The following is a 15,779-nucleotide window of genomic DNA, read 5'->3' on the forward strand; positions in this document are numbered from 1 at the left end:
TCAATATTCCTGCAGATTTTGACATAGAAAATTTAAGGAATACTGATGAGGGAATTTCACAAATGAGGGAAAGAACCTATACTTATGACACCAAGAATCAAGAACATCTCAGAAGAGAGGAAATGCATGATCAAGAAAATAGACACAACCGAGATCACACCCATGAACAAGATAAAACTCACGAATAAGACAATACCCATGATCATGACAATTTTATTGATCGAGGGGAAGTTCACCATCAAAGGACCAATGGACCCCTAGCTATTCTTACGCAACAAATCCAAACACTTCAACGACAAATGCAAGACACACAACATAGGACCATGATAAGATACTCATTGTAGGACATTTGTCCTTATCCTTTTGATAGGGGATTAAACATGGTACCTTTCCCCCCAAATTCAGATATACCAAAGTATGACAAATACGATGGTAAAAGTGATCCCCATGATCACATCCGAGAATTTTGTACTATGATCTTGGAGTTCTCTCACAATGACACATACCTAATGAGATTATTCCCAAGAAGTTTGGGAGGGCAAACAATGGAGTGGTTGTCAAAACTCATAGCTCCTATCAGATCATTTGATGAGTTGGTGAATAAATTCATAACACAATACTCCTATAATATCCAACACGTGATCACCATGCTTGACATGTGCAATACAAAGCAAAAGATCAATGAAACATTCATGGTGTTTTTACAATGATGGAGGCACATGGTCTCAAGGTACCCATGAGATGTACCTAAAAAGGAAAAGATGGAGATCTTCATAGACAATTTAAATAGTAAGATGAGTTATCAATTCAAACTACAATGTATACCATCTTTTGCAAAATTAATAGAGAATGGTATCCAAGTAGAGGAAGCTTCCATCAAGAAAGGAGCCTTGAATTTCTTCAAGGAAGGTGTTAGTTCATCAAACAATAGCACCTTTAACAATCAAAACAATAACAACAACTCAAACAAGTCCAAATTATGGACTAGAAACAAAAATGTTGTTAATGATGGGGTAGTCGATCCCAACAATGTAAAGTCTAAACAACTAGTGTTAACTTTATTAGGTAACCCACCATCCAATAATGATCAAAGAAGTGCCAATTAAGGCACTAACACTTATCAATGCAATACCAACCAAGGAGCTTCAATGTCAAACAACAAAAACAATCACCAAGGCAACAACAACATTAACTATCAAGGGAACAATAAAAATAACCAAGGGGACAACACTAACACTCCACCTCCCCCACATTGAAGAACATATACACCATTAGGAAAAACCTTGGAATTGGCATTTCAAGAACTATTGGCAAATAAGATCATTACATTATCGGCCACAAGAAACTTTGAACCCCAAGTCAAACCATCATGGTGAAATGACTCACATTATTGTGATTATCATTGAAACAAGGGGCATACAGGAAATGATTGCATGAGGTTGAAAAACCTAGTTCAAAATATGATAGACAAGGAAGACCTAATAGTTGATGGACATAAAACTAATGATGATCACGAGGCTTTGAAAATTCCTCTTTCTAATTATGACAAGGGAGGAGAATCAATGTCAAACAACAACAAAGGAGACCGCATCAATTACATATAAAATGTCATAAATCACATATCGGCATATGACAATCAAGTGAATGTCACAAAAATCAAAGACAAACAAGAACATGTGCCAGTAAATGTGACAACGCGGGCTCCAAAATATGTCTTGAAGGGGAGTACATCGAAAATAATCACTATCCCCAAGATTCATTATAACTTGGTTGACCAACTACAAAGGACAGCCACTCAGATATATATACTTGAGTTGCTCAAACTTTCACCAAAACACAGGGATATATTGGAGCAAGCTCTTGTAGAAACAATGGTTCCAAATAATCTGGATATCAATTGGTTCCAATCCATGATGGCACATATGATGGTGCCACATAACATCTTTTTCCAAACATGATGACACCTCCTTGAGTCGTCTGCATAACACCCCACTCCATATCAAGGTCTTAATCTATAAACATCGGGTAGAAAGAGTATTAATAGATGGAGGAGTTGGTCTCAATATATGTACTCTAAATCTTATCTATGCATTGGGATTCTCTAAGAAAGCTATTGATCCCAAAAAGAAAATCACTATCAAAGCTTATGATGATGAAGAAAGGTCATCTGAAGGAACTGTGATACTACCCATTCGGGTAGGTCCAATTCAAAGAGACACAATTTGCCAAGTCTTGGACATAGACTTGGCATACAAAATACTCTTGGATAGTCCTTGGATCCATGAAATAGAAGTGGTGCCTTCCACGTACCATCGATGTATCAACTTCCCCTACAATGGATAGGAAATTTCAATATCTGCAAATAATAACCCTTTTCACTATTGCAATGCTATGGGGGTAGCTCAAGATAGCCTGGTTCCACACAACAGGGAGGCCCAAGCTTCCTCATCATCCAACCATCAAGAAGAACTCAATTCCCTATTCCTGAACTTCAGGCAAAAGATGAAAATAAAGGACCAAGACATGAGGGAGTACTCTTTTGAACCCTTATGTCTATCTAAGTTGCCAACTTCACCAAAGTCTTATGGACAACTTTTCACATAAAGACATCAGGAAACACAACCAATATATCTGTGATGAGGTGGGGGGGAATTCTATGGTTCCCAGGGACGACGAAGTTTTATGGTAAATTTATCCAAATAGGCACACTGGCTGAAGAATCGAAAGATAAAGACATCCTTAGCAAGCTATACAAGGATGAAGAAGAAATCAGAGTTTCTACAATAGAAGTGGCCATACCAACAAAACAATATAGAAATAGGTTCTGGATCAATGATCGGATGGGATACAAAGGAAAAGGACCTATTGGAAAGCACCAAGAAGGCATCATAAAACCCATACAGCTTCATTCACAATTTGCAAAAGACAAAACAAGACTAGGGTATGGCCAACATATTCCACCTATGTAAAAGAAAAATCACCATCAAAAACCTCAATGGAAAGAAAAGAAAAAACATAACAAAGACTCATGGCAAGAAGCACTAAACCAAGTAGAACAAAAGACAAGGAAGGAACAAAAGCATGAAGAAGATAAGAAATGACAAGAAGAACTTGCTATTAAAAAGGAGGAAGCTTCTTATAAAAAAGTACATCATGTACAAGAACCTGATCAAACCAAGGTTGAGCCGCAACCTAAAGAAATTTCTACTCAAAGAAAGAAAATGATGTATGAACAAATTCAAAGAGTACAAGCGAGCACCGATCCCGAATCAGAACAAGATACTAAAGTTTTGTTAATTATCAGTAATCTTTTCTCACTATACAATATACCTGTCAGATTCAGTGAGGTAACCTGGGACAGTGATTCTGAAACCGATTCCAATGAATATGAGGGATAGTTGTTTTGATGTTATTGAAGATATTGAGGTGGATACAATCCATGCATACACACCCATTTCTCATGAGGGACAAGGCTCAAGATCTTGACCATTTGAATTTGGACCACAACATATCTATGAGGCTAGTGAGAACGAGCAAAAGACAATACGAACAAGGCAATGTCAAAGAGAATATCATCAAAAACCTCTAGAATATCATAGACCTCAGAAATATCCAAAACAACTATGATGATGTCTCCATCATGATGCTTACAACAGTTGATCTTAACCCACCAAATGATTCCCTACCGCTCATATATCCTGATCTCATAGACTGGGAAGAACCCAAACATCATGATATACCTGTAGACACCTAAAATTGTCATGTCTAATTAAATAAATATTTTATTTATTTAATTATCTAAGCTTAATTCTTCTATTAATTAAATGAATCTTTATTTATTTAATTAATTCATTTATCCTCTTCTAGCCTTATTTCTCATTTAAATAAATACATTTATTTATTTAAATTATCATTTTCCTAAATTAAATAAATATCTTATTTATTTAATTGATCCCACTTCTTCTATTAATTAAATAAATCTTTATTTATTTAATTAATTCATTAGCCTTTTCTACCTATGACACATATCATTCATCTCTTAATTCATACACTACCTACCCCTTTCATTATTTTATTATTTCTTTTACCTACCCTCTAATCATAGCTGACCTCCTTTTACACCTCTCAATCTTATCCCTCCATTTCATATAGTGTCTTCTATATAAGGAGATGCTTCCTTCATTATCAAACCCTAATGACTTGATCAATTGACTACTTGGCATAGACAATCATACTTGCAACCACATTCCGTTCTTTGTTGAGCTCTTGTGCACATAAAATCTGAGAGCAAATATATCAAGCAAGATCAATGGAGATAGGAAGAATGGAGAACAAAACCCTATTGGACATGTGATGGTATAATCTTTGTGAGTTCATGTGATTTGCATTTTCTTAGGTAATCTTCATATGTTATGGTGGATCTTTGTTGATTGTTAGGCTAGGGTTTTGTGGTTGAATTCATTTAGCCTTTCAATATTGTTATTATTGTTATCCATTTTCACCATATACATTTTGGCACACCCGGTGGGACTCTTGTCCCTTTTGCATTTAACCTTTTGTTGTAGATCAGGCATTTCCGACAACATTTTTGACATTTTCACGTCTGCATACTTTCGGATCGCGTTTTTAATTTTCTGGCGCGTCTGCGACATCTGGAATTGCGTTTTTGATTTTCTGGCGCATCTGCGACATCTTGAAGCGCGTCCGTGTCATCGACAAAATTTTATTTTGCAGGTTTCCGAAAGGCGCGTCTATGGTACTGAAACACGTCTGTGTCATTTTTATCCACGTTTGTGTCGAGGAAGCATGTCTGTGGTTTTTATCCACGTCTGTGTCTCACAGAACCGCGTTTGTGTCGTAGAGTCGCGTCTGTGTCAAGGGTAATTGCGTCTGTGTATCACCTATTTCAAAATTTTGAAATTTTTCATTGATTCAATTTTCGGATTTTGCATTTAGGGTTTCAGATCTGGTTTATCTTTGGACTAACATTTTCAGATCTAGCTAACAAAATTGGTGCAGCTTGTCTTGGAAGCAAAATCATTTGGTTGAAGGCCCCTATTTTCACAAAGTCTTTTGGGTTTTAAAATTTACCTAACTTGTGTGATTGCAGGAAGGGGTGATCATTTGAAACAACCCAAACTACTAACAAATCTTTGGTGCAGGTCCTTGGCAAGGGTTTTTGGATTTTTATTGTGTGCCTTGTTTTCATAGACTAGCAAACACTTCCATTGGTGCACTAAAATTGAATCATTGTCTTTTGTGTCTTCAGCAATAGGCTCTTTTTGTTTAATCTTTAGAGGGCCTATCTTCCCGTGTGGTCATTAGGACTACTAGTGAGAAGAGAATGACCCAAGTGGTAGCGAGGAAAACCCACCTCATCCGAACCACTATAATCAAATGTATTCATGGTGAAAACTATGAATAACGTGTGCTGATTAGTTCATACCGACACTATGTCTCCCCATAAACTCGTTTGATCAAATTTATTTGATCAGTTGTAGGGCGTAACCCCTACCGGCTGGGAGCCTTCTGTATTTACAGAGCTGAAAGTGCCACATGTATGGCCACACGAGCGGATGCCCTTACTAGCACCATTTTGTTTTAGAGGCCCAAATCCTTCTAGTTGTTGGGGCAGGAGGTCAGACCTCTGGTAGCGGCCCACACACATACGGTTCTTAGTAGAGATACAAAGTTCACCATGGGGAGTTTTCATGGGGACTGATGCTTGGCTGACCTGAGAAGTGAGTGCCGAGGGTGGAGCTAGTGAGGTCAAGCATCTAAGTATCCGCTCTGAATAGCGTAGCCTCGAGGGTAAAACCCCATGTGGGATCAACAACTATTGTCTTGGCCAGCCATAGGAATTGTGCTTGACTTATGTTAAACATTCAAAACATTCAAGACCAAATAGAAAAACATTGTGTCTTTTGTGTCTTCAAGTGTATGCAAAACATTTTTACATCAAACAACACACTTTTCTTGGAGTCATTTTGAGTCTAAACACTTGCAAACATTGGGTCTTCATCAACACTGTGTCCTCTTGTCATGAAAAATAGTCAAGCAGTCAGATTGGGTCACAACAAAACAACTTCATAGATTGGAAAAATTGCACAAAATTTGCAGAAACGCGTCTGTGTCGGGCATAATAGCGTCTGTGTTGTCTAGCCGTGTCTGTGAAGGATAGAATCGCGTCTATGTTCCAACAGTCAACATTGCATTTGGCAAACAAAAAAATCTCAGAAGCGCGTCTGTGTTAAACAGAGCAGCGCCTGTGTCGGGAAACCGCGTCTGTGAAGTATATAGGCACGTCTGTGTCCAAGATTGAAAAACTATTACAGTCCAGCAAACATAAACAAAAAAATCTCAGAAACGCGTCTGTGTTAAACAGAGCAGCGCCTATGTCGGGAAACTGCGTCTGTGAAGCATACAGGCACGTCTGTGTCCAGAATTGAAAAAACTGTTACAGTCTAGCAAACAAACACAGTCAGTTTCAGAATTCTTGAGCTTCCTAGGTCATTTCTCCAGGGTTTCATTTAGCATTCAACCTATCTTTGGGTCTCACAAAGTCCATCATTGCTTCACATCTCACTTTACATTCACATTTGTCTAAACTTGAGTCAAAAGGTCACTTGCTTGTCCTCATCATACTTTGTCAACACACTACATACAACAACACTTTGCTAAGTGGTCCCTCATCAAGGTTTCTTACCTTTGGGTCTCATTTGTTCTTACTTAGAGTCAAGGTCAACTTACCTCATCAAGAGAAACTATCCTCTCTTTGGAAGTCACACCTACTCTACTACATACATACTTGGTCTTACACTTTGGACATTGCAAGTACACTTCAGACTCATTTACATTCCATTCAACTCTTGGTCTTCCATACTCTTTCCATTTTTCATCTAGTCTCTCACATCTTGGTCAATACCTAGTTCATGGTTGAAACCCGTCTTCAAAAATCTAGGAGAGAAACTAAAGAGGCTCAAGAGTCCGCAAACATGAGTTCTTATGAGTATGACACTGAGATCTTTTTCAATTCTGATCATACTACATTACCTGACATGGATGTCTATAGAAACAATCCAAATGTTGAGAACATGGACACTATAAACAACAATGCTATACACAATGACAATGTGGACAACTTTTCAGTACATTCAATAGATGTGGAATAATCCATTATGAACCCCCATTTCAATCGATTGGTTGAGGAAATAATGAGGAGGGATAGACAATACTTCTTACAAATGATGGCACAAAGTGGAGCCAAGATACCTCATGATTTTGACATGTCTCAAATAATGGAACATAGACCTTTGCAACAACCTCACTCCAATATGGATCAAAGGAGACCTAATAGTGGAGGAAATAGAGGACCACATATGGTACTTGAATCACCATCAGCTTTGCTTCAAAAACCAGAGGTCCCACATACACATGGTCAAACATATGATACTCACCTTCACAGACCATTATGGAAGTCTTATGGAGAAAAATATGCTCAATCATATACTAATGCTAAGGATCAACCATCAAAACAATTGGATGTTCAAAGGCATGCTCAAAATTTGGACACAAGGAAACCTCATGTCAAATTTGGGGGCAACACAATGGAACATGACATGCCTGTAGAATATGGTATACATGGACAAAATAGATATTTCGCTCCTCAACATGAATCTATACCAAGTGGTCCATATACGTAGCATCATTATAGACCTCCTCCATATGAACATGTGTATGATCAATATCATCCATACATACAACATGCACCTCCTCCAATGGGTACCTCAAACATAGGATATGGTCCAAGAAGTCGATCTCCACCTAAGAGCAATTTGGAGCAACAAATCAGGGACTTACAAAAGAAAATGGAGGACATAAATACACCAAAGCCAACATACACAATGAGAGACATATGTCCTTATCCATTTGACAAGAGCATTCCAATGCCTCCTTTTCCTACACACTTTGTGATGCCTAAATTTGATAAGTATAGAGGAAAAGGGGATCCTAAGGCACACATACGACAATTTTTCACAGCTTGCATTGAGGTAGCAGCAGAAGAGACATATTTGATGAGATTATTCCCACAAAGCTTAGATGATCAAGCTATGGAATGGTTCCCCCAACTTCCACCTGGTATTAAGTCATGGGGTGACTTAGCAGAGGCATTTATTCAACATTTCTCCTACAACATAGAGATAGACATATCAGTCACTACTTTGTGCAATACTAAGCAAAAAGAGGGAGAATCTTTTGCATCATTTTTACAAAGATGGAGAAATCTAGCCAGCAGATGCTCTTGTGAAATTCCACAAAAACAAATGGTAGAAATGTTCACCCAAAATGTTAACAAAGAGATTGGTTATGACTTAAGGAAAGCTTGTTTGTCCACCTTCAAGGACGTCATTGAAAAAGGCTTAGCAACAGAGAAGGTCCTAATTGAACAAGGAGTCATTAAAATATTCAAGGAAAACAAAGATGACTTTAAAGGAAAAGACAAGCCAAGATTTTGGAATAAAAACAAGAACATAGTCAATGATGGTGTTGTTGATGCCAACACAGTGCGACCCAAATTCATTTTTTCTAGATCAAGTTCTACAAACAATCAAGTGAATACTCAAACAACTTCCAGATCACGAAGGAAGTACACCCCATTGGGAGAACCACTTGAGTCAGTTTTCAAGAAGTTAGTGGCAAACAAGGTGATCACAATTCCAGATTTCCCGCCATATGAACCAAAGGTCAAACCAAATTGGTGGAACGATGATGAGTATTGTGAATTTCATAAGAACAAGGGTCATAAGATAGGAAATTGTCATAAACTGAAGAACATCATACAGGATCTCATTGTTAGAGGTGACATTGAGATTGAGGGACATTCGTCTAATCAAGAACATGAGATGTTTAAGAAACCATTCCCAAAACATGACAAGGGAAAAGCTAAAGCCACAGAAGATCAAACCAACTATACCAGAGCATCTTACAATTATGATTCAACTATTAATCACATTTCAATGGACAATTATGTCTCTACCATTATCATTAAGGACAAAGCGTCCGAGAATTCTACTCAGAGACCCAAGATTGTCCTAAAAGGTGTTGGATCTTCTTCCGAACCTATCTCTGCATGTCATGTTACAACTCATCGAGGCAAAATCACTTTGCAAGGTGCTCCAACTAAAAACACAGCCTCCTCATCAACCAAACCTGAGTATGACCTTGTAGAACAGTTAGGGAAGACACCCGTGCTCATTTGAATCCTTGAACTATTACGCATATCTCCCGCACATAAAGCCATTCTTGACAAAATCTTGAGAGATACTGCTGTTCCTACTGATCTAAACGTGGACCAGTTTCAAGCCATGGTGGGATACCTTTCCATTCTACATTCACTTACTTTTACGAAAGCTGATGACACCTCTATAAGTCAGTCGCATAATGCACCCTTACACATTGAAGCCTTCATACACAAACATCGAATAAAACGAGTCCTGATAGATGGAGGAGCAGGTCTAAACATTTGCACACTAAGCACTATCACACAATTGGGATATTCTGATAAAGCTGTAAATTCTACAAACAAGGTCACCATTAAGGCATATGATGATGAAGAGCGTTCATCCAAGGGTACAATCATCTTACCTCTCAGAGTTGGGCCAGTTACAAAGGATGTGGTTTGTCAAGTCCTGGATCTAAATCTCACTTATAACATATTGCTAGGACGTCCTTGGATTCATGAAATGAGGATAGTCCCATCCACATATCACCAATGCATTAATTTTCCTCATAATGGAGTGGAAGTAACAGTTAATGGTGATCCTAATCCATTCATATACTGCAATAAACTGAAATCAAAAACTGAAACCATCATTCCTAGTAATCGGGAGGCTGTTCCTTTGTCGGCATACATTGATCATGAGTCATTAAAACCTTTGACATCAAAACAAGGTGAGCTTAAAGGCAAGTTTCATGACAAAGGCATGGGGGAATATACTTTCAATCAGACCATGTACTTAAGACAAGTCATGAGTTCCCCAAAAGAATATGGAAGGCCACATCCTAACAAGCAAATCTCCATCATGACGCTCAAATGGGACCCTACTACCTTTCAAAGATGGGGTGAACTAGAAGAGGAAGGTTTATACCGAATGCTTTTCAGAGATAATGAAGAGGAAACACAAGATCACGTCAATCTACCATGTGAGAAATATGGCAAAGGCTTCAAAATTCTACAAAAATTCGGGTATGATGGAAAAAGCCCTCTGGGGTTACGAAAGGAAGGCATCATTGAACCTTTACAACCTGAATTAACTTTCAAGAAGGAACACTCGAAAGGACTTGGTTTCTTAACTTCCACGGTCCACACCCAAAGGATAGAAGAAGCCTTACAAATCAAAGCTACCAAAATTCAACAAGAGAATTGCTATTCCACAGATTCCAACGAATGGGAATGGGGTTCCGACAAGTCTTCCAATGACTACGAGCTCATTGAGACATTCAAAGAGCCAGGTGAACCCACAGAAGAGGAGGAGTTTCATAACAAATTCAGAGTTGGTCAAGAAACAACCCATGAGGAGTCTACACAGTCCTTGTCTCAAGGTTCTAGGTTGAAATCACATAGGATGAGAACACCTGTCCCGGAATGCGCTACTAGTGATGATAATTTGGATTTTCTCGTGATCGAGACTGATGAGGAGAGTGCCATCGATGACCTTGATAATTACCTTGACATACCTGAATATAACCACATCTTCACTCTTAACCCCGCTAACTTCGAAGACATTAATGGCCTTCCCCTTGTTCACCACCAACTCATTGATTGGGATCATGAAGGACCTACACAGTTGGATACATTCCAAAATGATGAAGCTTTTATTGATTATCTAGGCATACGAGACGATCTTCCCCCTGGAGACCATAAAGCGGGATACACCATAGAACTCAATAGCGTGGCATATTTTGGTGAGGGTGTCGGACCTTCTAGTCGCAAAAATGTGAAAATAAGAACAAATCAAGGGTCTTATGGCAAAAACCACATTGTGGCGCTATCTGACACCAAAAAAGTAAAAAGAAAGGACGTATCTAAGGGTGAAAACCTCTCTGAGGCACCCGAAGATGGAAGGCTTGACATTCTCCCAGCATCATATGAGGAAAAATCATCCATGTTGGTAGAGGACACTATCAAAACAAACATTGGTACAGAAGAGGTTCCACACAACATATTCCTAGCTCAATCACTGACAGAGTCTGAAAGGTCAAAATTCATAAGTTTCTTCAAAGAGCGACAAATCAACTTCGCCTGGTCATACACTGATATGCCTGGATTGGATCCGGATTTGGTAATGCATCATCTGACAATCAAACCGGGGGCAAAACCAGTAAAACAAAAATTAAGAAAAATGCATACACAAGTGGCATTATTAGTCAAAGAAGAACTTGAGAAATTACTCGATGTCGGATTCATATGCCCAATTGATTATCCTGAATGGATCTCTAACTTGGTACCTATCAGTAAACCAGATCGTAGCATCAGAATTTGCACAGATTTCAGAGACATCAACAAAGCTTGTCCAAAGGATGACTTCCCATTACCAAACATTGACTTGATTGTTGATCTCACAGCAGGTCATGAAATCCTATCATTAATGGATGGATTCTCTAGTTATAATCAAATAAGGATCGCCCCCGAGGATCAACATAAAACAACATTTACTTGTCCGTGGGGAACTTTCTGTTGGAATGTCATGCCTTTCGGGCTAAAGAATGCAGGTGCTACATACCAAAGAGCCATGACTACTATCTTTCATGATCTCATGCATGTAACTATGGAAGATTATGTTGACGATCTCTTGGTCAAATCAATAGACAAAAATACACATTTGGACATACTTTCAGTTGCCTTTGATCGATTGGAAAAATACAAAGTAAGATTAAACCCTAAGAAATGTGTCTTTGGAGTAACCTCCGGGAAGCTCCTAGGATTCATTGTATCCAAAAGAGGAATTGAAGCGGATCTAGCAAAAGTCAAAGCTATCTTGGAAATGCAACCACAAAGAAATATTAGTCAACTTCGATCCTTACAAGGCAGACTCCAGTCCATCCGAAGATTCATAGCACAACTGGCAGATAAGTGTAATCCTTTTCAGCACCTGCTACATAAAAACATCAAATTCAAATGGGATGACAACTGTCAATAGGCTTTCTAGACACTCAAAGATTATCTTCTAAATTTTCCAGTTCTGATGCCACCAGTTCCAGATCAACCACTGTTACTATACATATCAGCTACTCCAACAGCACTGGGGGCACTCTTAGCGCAACAAATCGCTGAAGGCAAGGAAAAAGCAGTATACTATATCAGTCGCACCTTGGTGGGATATGAGCTAAACTACACACCAATTGAGCGCGCATGTCTTGCTGTGGTCTTTGCTTCACAGAAATTACGACATTGCATGCTTACTCATAAGACAAAGTTAGCTGCAAGAATAGATCCGTTGAAATACCTTCTCAATAAGGCAACGCTTACTGGGCGACTAGCCAAATGGGTAATGATACTGAGTGAATTCAACATTGAGTATGTGGACAGAAAAGCAATAAAAGAACAAGCCATCACAGATCAATTAGCAGATGCTCCCATGATAGATGATGTTCCTCTAAGTTCAGAATTTCCAGATGAATCCATTTTGACAATGTCACATGCAAAGCCATGGCAACTATACTTTGATGGCTCATATACATAGCATGGGGCAGGAGTTGGCATCCTCTTTATAACTCCTCAAGGGGATTCTATACCAAAATCATATTGCTTATCATTTCCTTGCACTAACAATATAGCAGAATATGAGGCATTAACAACAGGATTACGAATTGCAGTTCAATGGAAGATCCAGGAACTTCATGTTTTTGGGGACTCCCAACTTGTCATCCATCAAGCAACTAATGATTACCAGACAAAAGATGAAAAGTTAATGCCTTATAAACAAATGGTGGATGGTCTAAAACAACATTTCACAAAGATAGACTTTGAGTAGATACCAAGAGAGCAAAATCGAGTCGCAGATGCCATGGCTACAATTGCTTCATTGATCGATTTACCTCCAAACGAGACCCGCTATGAGTTCTTGGTGGATAACCTTTTGGTCCCTTCATATGAGATAATGCCTACTGAGTTGATATGCATTGTCGGTCCCGAATCCCAGTTATATGGTTCCATTTTCACATACCTACGTGACAATACTTTACCTCCTGATCTATCAAATAACCAATGTCGCACTTTCATTCACCAATCCTCTTGATATGTCATTTTAGCTGATATCCTATACTGGCAAGGTCTAGATGGCACTCTTCTTAGATGTTTAGAAAGTGATGAAGCTCAGATTGCGTTACGGGAAGTGCATAAAGGGATATGTGGTCCACATGCTAGTGGTCCTACCTTGGCCAAGAAACTCATCAGGACTGGATATTACTAGCCCAATATGGAGAAAGACTCATATCAGTTTGTCAAGAAATGTAAGCAATGTCAAATTCATGGAGATCTCATACATGCGCCAGCACAAGAACTTCAACCACTTGCGTCTCCTTGTCCCTTTTGTCAGTGGGGACTCGATCTCATAGGCAAGATTCACCCTCCTTCTTCCAATGGTCATAAACTCATTATCACTGCCACAGAGTATTTTACAAAATAAATTGAAGCCATGCCTCTCACACAAGTTACTGGAAAACAGATTGCTACATTCATCCTCAACTATATCATTTGTCGATACGGTATTCCTGTTTCCATTATCACTGATAACAGGCGTCCCTTCAAAAATCAAGATGTTCGTGAACTCTGTGACTGCTTCCATATCTCTCATCATTTCTCCACACCATACTACCCCCAAGGTAATGGCCAAGCTAAGGCGTCTAACAAAACAATCCTTAAAATCCTAAAGAAGACAGTCGACGATGCTGGTCGTAATTGGCATATTCAACTTAATCCTGCACTTTGGGCCTACCGCACAAGCATCCGTACACCTACAGGAGCTACACCCTATTCACTAGTCTATGGTTTTGAAGCCATCTTGCCTATCGAGGTCGAGTTACCCTCTTTATGGGTCTCTTTGCAAAACATCATCAGTGATGAAGACTATAGGGTCTCTCGCTTACAAGAGCTGGAACTATTGGATGAATGAAGACAAACTGCTTATAGTCATCTCAAGGCTTACCAACAACGAATGAGTCGCAGCTACAATCACAAGGTCAAGCCTCGCACATTTGAGGTAGGTGACTTAGTCCTCAGAGAAAATCCTAAAAATCAACAAGACAGAGAGAAGAAGGGCAAGTTCGAACCAAACTGGCTTGGTCCCTACATTATTACAGCAGCATATGGATCTAGTGCATATCAGCTCTCAACTACAGAAGGTGAACCTTTGGAGGATCCTATCAATAGCATGCACCTTCACAGGTTCTACACATAGCTCTTTGGAATATCCTAATTCAAAAATACAAAAAAAATCAAAAAATTCAAAAATACAAAAAAATTATAAAACAAAAAAATCGTTACTTGGTGAAAACCTGGCAAACAAGCGCTTTGTGAGACAAAAAACATTGAAAAATCAAAAAAAGTAAAGAGAAATAATTTCGTCCAATGGTGAAAACCACTTCGGTGGCGCCCTGGGCAAGTACCATGGTGAAAACTAGGTCACCAGCGCCATGCGTAGAGACATTGCTCCTCCTTCGTTCAGGATTCACTTTCATCCTTTCACTTTGCACACACTCACAACCTATTCGTTCATAATAAACTTACCCATTCCCATCATGGCTTGTTATTGATCTCCCTAAGATTGGTTAGCCATTCATAATAAACCTCCCTTTTCATCCCTTCCCATCCATAATAAATCAGATCCTATCTGTGGCTAAGGCAAATCCTATGTCTAGTGATGGGTGTGGAACTGAGAACATCACATGTTCGAGGAGTACAGTTTCTTCCAGCTTTCTTTAGTCTATCCGTGCACAATCCACAATAAAGCAGCATTTGCATCACAGATCCGCAATAAAGTTTCATCTTCTCTGCAATAAAGTATCAGTTTCATGGATTCAGTCAGTTTCAGATGACACGGCAGCAACAATGGGCTTCAACAAATCAAATCTTTCAACAGACTCAGACAACATTATGGTTCAGTGCTATCTATCCTTTCTGTGAAAGTAAACATTGTGACCACAATCAAATAAGACTTATACAAGTGACAAGAGACACTAAACTTGAGGACTACAGTGGATGTTGGTGTTGAGTTTTGGTTTTCTTTTGATTTTATCTTTTTTTGGTGACATGTCTTTTAGCTTTTCCGAGATGTCTTTGACTAGAGATTCTATTTCCAGGATGTCTTTGACTAGAAAGGCGAGGATGGGGTATCGTCACCTATTTGTATTTGTTGTCTGTGGATTGTCTCTTAGTAATGCTATGACTTGTCCAAGGATATGAGGACATTGTGAGTCTAGTGTGAACTGGGGCATTCCTTGTTTGTGACTATCTTATCTCCATGCAAACAGGTACAATGACTTTCTGGGTTGAACATATGCCTCGAATGTCATAACCTACTTGCCATAATAAAGCTCAATGATGATAATGCACAAGAAGCTCTTTCACTTTCATATCTTCTGTCTTCCATCCCCCTTTCTTGATTGACTTCCATCATCCTTATCGAGTCCGTGTAGCCTGCTATCACATGACTGAGTATAATGACACACCAAAAACATTTGCATTTCATGTAGCTGCACCTACATTACCACATATAAGC

The sequence above is a fragment of the Cryptomeria japonica genome, chromosome 10 (assembly GCF_030272615.1).
Source record: "Cryptomeria japonica chromosome 10, Sugi_1.0, whole genome shotgun sequence".
In the NCBI taxonomy this organism is placed as follows: Eukaryota; Viridiplantae; Streptophyta; class Pinopsida; order Cupressales; family Cupressaceae; genus Cryptomeria; species Cryptomeria japonica.